Genomic DNA, 6,652 nt, shown 5'->3' with positions numbered 1-6,652 from the left:
AGTCAGTAAGTATCATAGGCCTTGCAGACCTCTGTTGGAACTGTGTAAAAGCAGCCATAGCCAGTATGCGATCAAGTGGCTAGGGCTGTGCTCTGCTCAGAGTTTATAGAAACGGGCTGGATTTGGCCAGTGGGCCATAGTTTATAGAGCCCTGTTCTACAGAAACAACTCAAGCCAAGCATTTCTGATAAAAGGAAAAAGCATTCTAAACCCAAGAGGGAAAAGAGAAAGTAGAACAAGGAAGCAGTCAATGAACAAGTAAAAGATTCTTGTTTGAATGCATTGGTTGTGTAGGGACCACATTTTGAAATACCCTATAAAGATGAATGTAGTAGGAAGTTTTGAAGAGGAAACTGTTCCTGTGCAGGTCAACATATGAATGTTTGATGGGAAGAATGAGTGGGCTGGAGTTCAGCTAGGAAGTTAGAAGATAGGGACTGTCTGAGGCTAGAGGCCCTCACTGAAAAATGTAAAATGTCTCTAGACAGCCGAGGAAATGCCGTGAGTTAATATTGGAAGATTCAATGATAATCCTGTATTTGTAGGTGCTTGAAGGGCCTCAACCTGGCATGACTTGGTTCCAGGCAAACCTATTCATGGTATAGCCTCATCCAGCCACCCTAGGTGACACCGAGAAGGCACGAGAAACTAGGTGGTGGTGGTTGGGCAGCGTGCATGGCAGGATTATAAATCACAACTGTTAGTTTTTAGGGTATGAGCTGTTTAACTGGAGTGACTATCAGAGCTGGCATACTCAGGTACCACTCAAGAGTTCAACAGTAGAGGTACTCACTTCAGCCAAGTTCATAGCAGTGAATTCAGTCCTGCAGGTCAACCCTAACTGTAGCAACTTGGTAAATGGCAAGCAGCACATGAGATCTATCAGAGGTTCTTGGCACATGGTATAAAATTAACCTCTTCTTTTGTAACTGAAATTCTAGAAGTTTAAAGAAATGGTAGCCACTGAAGCATATACACACGTGACTCCACAGCTCCGTACTGGCCAAGCCTGTTTTCCTGGCCTACTCTGATCTTGGTGACTCAGTGCTAAAGAGGCCTGTGGTTTCCAATCCACACAGCACTGCTAACAGATCATTCAGTCCCCCACCATAAACTAAAAGATTTTTAGCTGATGTTGTCCTGGCTTTTCATCCTCTTCCACGTACCCTATGGGATGATACACCCCTTCAGAGGTTTATTTTACCTTGCCTTCAGACATAACTAAAAAAGGAACCTTATAGTTTGGGACAGGATATGTTCCACAAAAAAGAAAAATTAACCACCTAAATACTACCACTGCTTCAAATAGTTTTAACATTTTCTTGCAAGTATCTTGCTTTAAAGGCACAATTACACATATGCAACTGTTGATCTTGGTTAAATAGGCTGCAAAGTTTCTGGAACCCTTTACAAGGAAACGGTCAGAGAACCGTGAGCCTTCTGATGTCAGACTGTTGTGTGAATATCTTGTTGAGTGAGGCCATGGGGTCAACGCATGCCCCTCAATTCCTCCTGTCTTGGGGTTGCTGTAGTGTGGTCTGTAGTCTGAGATAACAGATCCTTGGGCTGGGTCCCCATGAGAGGGGAAAGCTGGCCACAGGAAGGCAGTTCCACATGGTTTTAAACCTGTACAGTGGATCAGACACTAACACCCAGCATTATGTACCGAATGTTCTAAGTACTTTGTTGCATTAACTCATTCAGTGGGTTTACCCTCACTCTGAGGAAGTATGGCAGATACTGTTTTCTAAAAATGGTCCCACGGACTCTTCCAGACCCTAGCTGCTACTCTGAAGAGGCAGTCTATTTCCCCTCTTCTTGTGTCTGGGCAGGATTTCAAGATTGCCTTGACAAGCTGAATCCGGTAGAAGTGACACTGTGACTTGCAGACGCTAGGTTGCAAAAGGCGATTCAGCTTGCGCTTCCTTTTCTCTCGATGCATGTGGTAAGGAAGCCCAGGTCACAAGGAGAGGCTACATGTAAGAATTAGGGCTGACTTCTCCGGCAAAGGTCTCAGTCAACAGCCAGCATCCATCACCGGATGTGTGAATAAACTTCCAGACAGTTCCAGTGCCTACTTGGAGTCTTCAGCTGGGGCCCCAGTCACAGCCAGCATAGATAAACTGTCCCTGCTGTGCTATGTCTAAACTCCTGATTCAAAATTCCTTGAGTATAGTAAATGGACACCATTACCTTTTACGTGGTTTCTTACACAGGTACAGTAACTGGAACAGCTAAGCCCTACGACCCCTATCTTACACAGGTTAAATCAGTTGTTCAAGGTCATTCAGCTGAATTACTAAGTAGAATTCCAAGTGACCTGACAGATTGGCTCCAGAGCCTTTGTGTCGTTCTTTCCTGACTATCCCTTCCCCTGTCAGCATGAAACTACAGGCCTGGTCTCTGCTGTAACTTGGACTAAGAGAAGGACCCCCTGTCACCTTGAGTTAAGTTAGCTCCCAGGAGATCACAGCGATCCTAAGCATTTTCTAGAATGGGGTCGGTGAGAGGACCAGGAGAAAATTCCAAATTTTTAGTGTATTACCACAACTGAAGCCATTTCTTGATCACACTGTATGTTCCTCTGGGTCTACAGAGCTCAGCTCATCATTGAAAAGGTTGTAATCACTCTGGGACCGAGGCTGATGAAAGCCTGATCCTGACACATGCTTCCATGACCAGCAAGGCAGGGGATGGAGAAAATGGTCAACCATGTGCCAAAACTTAGAGCTTCCACCCTGACGCGACGTATTACTTTTTCTATTTTATGGGCCAAAGCAAGTCATGTGACCACTCTTAACTTGAAAGCTGCACGTACCAGAAAGGAAGATGAAATATGTAGAGAACAGTACCAATGACCCCTCAAATCCACCCTCCAGTCACCAAATATTCACCTCTCTCCCCTACATATAAAATATACTCCTCCTCTTTTCAAGAGTGACAACCCCCCAATTCCACTTTGCCATGGCCATAAGCCCAGAGTTGAAGATTTCTGGGTGATGTACTGATACAGGAGTCTGTTTCAGGTGACCCCTTTTGTGAACTGACAAGAAGTTATCTCCTCCCCCCCACCTGTGCAATATATAATAGGGCAGGAGCAGAATGACAACAAAACACGTACTGTTTTTTGAAAAGGATAGAATGAGAGGCATACAGCAAACTTTAATCGGTAGCAATTCTGACACCCTGCTCACTGGTTATTTTGAGGACCCTCACCTTGGGTGTGCAGCAGAAAATTGCCCCTCAGCAATCAGGCAAGAGTGAAAGAGCTGAGGAAATCAGTGCCTGAGCATGAAGTGAGAGATGGGGAATACTTTGAAGGGGGAAGGCTGATGTCGAGCAATAAAACTAATTTGACTCATGCCATGGTAATCATGGTCACCCAGAATATTGATCCCTCTTCCTGAGTCTGACCAATACTGCTCTAAAAGCTACAATCAATCTTGACAACATTCCTGTGAGGGCTGCACTATCGAGCTCATCCACATTTTATGGATGAGTAAAGTGATACACAGGTATTCTGTCATATACCCAAGTTCATATAACTAACAATCAAAGTGGGATACTAGATCCCAGGTTCCAGGGTTGTACTTAATCCCTACTCTGTATTACCTTTCACAAGATTATAGAATTATTTGAATGGAAAAAATAATTCCAATGTTTTTCCGGTAATTCTGTATTTTTAGTGAGATTATATATTCATTTTGTAGCTAGTTCTTACATTATTTAGCACATCTAATTTAAGCATGAGACAATTTTGTTAATTTTAAAAATGTTTAGGGGTGCCTCCGTGGCTCAGTGGGTTAAGCGTCTGACTCTTGATTTTGGCTCAGGTCATGATCTCATGCTCAACATGGAGCCTGCTTGGGATTCTCTCTCCTCTCTCTCTCTGCCCCTTGTGTGTTCGTTCGTTCTCTCTCTCTCCAAATAAATATTTAAAAATTTTTAAGTGTTTAATGAACACATATAAGCACATATCATTTACATAATTTAGATTTTATGTGATTGAGAGCCTATAGGACTTAGATCTCATGTGAATTCTTACCTGATTTCAACCCTAGCTAGCCAGTACAAGGAGGCCCAGAAATTAGTTCATAGTCCCTTCTGCAACTTGGAGAATTTTTAATCTAGAAGAAAACTATACTTACTCTGTTGGTATACTTTAGAAATTGGTTGTTGCAGTGTAAAATGTTTGTTTGATTTCTGAGGACGAATATAATCCATAAAACCACAAGGTGGCAGCCACAAGACACTAATTTTTCTCTCCAGGCAATTTGAACACATTTCTCCAGCTTAGTGGTGGGAACAGATTATTTTATGCCAAATTAGATAATATGTTGCTTTCATAGAATGAATCCTAGCGGGGAAGCGCCACAGTTCTAATTAGTGAGCAGTTTTAATTGGCTAATAGCATATGACTGTTGTACAGGCCAGTATGAGTACCTGTATTTTCTTCTGAATCTTTCATATCCCTCCTTTGATCGATCATCCCTAAACATACTTGTAAAAAGTATGTCCTTAAAAGAAAAGATCTTTTATGCTCTGAAAGATAAGAGGGAATGTGGACAACCCCAAATCTGTTTTTATTTGCCTTTTGAATGCAATCAAATCCACATGTAAACCATCTTTTTCATAATTGCCCACTGTCGCTACCCCTGACTCATTTCAGTTTATTCTAAGTCAACCAAAAAACAAACCTTGTACTGAACACTAACATGTACTGATAACTTACTGTCAGCCAGACACTTATTTTAGAGACCTGGTGTGGTCTCTAAAATAATCCTATTTAATGAACCCTATGAATCCTATTTAATGAATCCTATTTAATGAACCTGTCATCCCTATTTAATGAACCAAAAAAAAAAAAAATGGAATGTACAGGCGGCCTAGACATTGAAAGAGATGGTGAACTCATGGCCAATGGAATTATCTGTCAATTATAATGAATACGACAAAAAAGAGTTCTAGATTAACAAACAATTTGTATTTGTGGGTAGATAACTTCTAGAAACTTGGTGAGCCCTCATACAGTGACTACTATGGAGATTCTTTCTTTAGTTCTTACTAACAAAATAGTAACTTCTGTTCACTAACTTTATACTTAATACTTTTACACCAGTAGAGGTTTTAGTGAGAATGTTAGAAATTCTGGAGCAAGGATTTTCAAAGTGGAAAGTTAGGGAAGAACCCTGGATTTGTGTTTCTCTGTTTCAGGGAGTGAGACGAAAACACAGTTGAAAAGAAGGATTCACGACTGGGTAAAGTGGCAGGGTTTCTGGGGGTACGCATCAACTGATCAGATCAAAGTTTACAAACTCTTGGTTTAGGATCTTTGCTAAAACTCACCAAACATGATAGTATCTCAATCCTGTTACATTACCCCTAGATGAGGCCCCATTCTGTTTAACTGGGCTCAGGGCTGGGTCTAGGTTGTGTGTCTCTCAAATGACCACAAGGTGGAGCAAGATAATACTCTGCCAAATAATGTTCCACAAGATGGGGGGGGGGGGGTTGTTTTTTGTTCGGTTTTAACTCTGAACTATATATATTGGTGTGCGTGCACATTTGTGATTAGCACTATCGTGGTCATAGAATAAAACACACCCCCCAGGTAATAACCTTGTAAACATCTTTGTCATATTGTACCACGTGATATGTCTGTCATACCCCATCACCAAAATTACGCACTCAGCAGCTGAGAGGGCAAGTTGCTAAGAAAGTAGAACCTCAAAGCTGTCATCACAAAGAATTGTTTTCTTTGTAACTCTATAAGATGATGGATGTTAACTAACCTTACTGTGGTAATCATTTTCAATACATGTATGTCAGATCATTATGCCATACGTGGTTAAACTTATACAATGTGTGTCAATTATATCTCAGTATAAGTGAAAACAATCGCTAAGGAGTCAGGCAGGTGCTAATGGTGAAGCCAGCCTGGGCAGGGACTAGATTGCTGTGCCCAATGGCAAAGAAAGACTCGGCTCGTGTATAGGGCACAGCTGTTCCTCACGTGCAACCCTTCAATGCTTTGGGCAATATTACTGTTTTTTTCTAGAAAAGAATCCAGAAATCTAGATTTTTAAAAAAATATTTATGGGAGAGAGAGAAAGAGAGAGCCAAAATCAGATGTTTAATGGACTGAGGCACCCAGGTGCCCCAGAAATCTAGATTTTTAAGTATTAGTTTTTAAATCTCTCAGGAGGCCTGGGTGGCTCAGTCGGGTAAGCGTCCAACTTTGGCTCAGGTCACGATCTCACCGTTCTGTAGTTGGAGCCCCACATTAGGCTCTGTGCTGACAGCTTGGAGCCTGGAACCTGCTCCGGATTCTGTCTTCCTCTCTCTCTCAACCTTCCCTCCTCATGCTCGCCCGCTCTCTCTCTCTCTCTCTCTCTCTCTCTCTCTCTCTCTCAAAAATAAATAAACATTAAAAAAATTTTTTAAATCTCTTTGATGTTGGCAGTTTTGATCTAAGGTGGTGACACAGAAGGGTTGTGAACTCACCTCCCACTGAATCTATTGTTATACAAAGAATGAGTCCCTCTCAAAGAAAGCCAGAAACTAGCTGAGGGACTCCTACATGTCAGTCAAACAAGAGGGACAAAAACCCACACTGAAATGGTAGGAAAGGCTGACACATGCTATTGTCATA

This window comes from Felis catus, chromosome A2 (genome assembly GCF_018350175.1).
Source record: "Felis catus isolate Fca126 chromosome A2, F.catus_Fca126_mat1.0, whole genome shotgun sequence".
Classification (NCBI taxonomy): Eukaryota; Metazoa; Chordata; class Mammalia; order Carnivora; family Felidae; genus Felis; species Felis catus.
The sequence above is the reverse complement of the archived record's forward strand: the minus strand, read 5'-3'. Positions refer to the sequence as shown.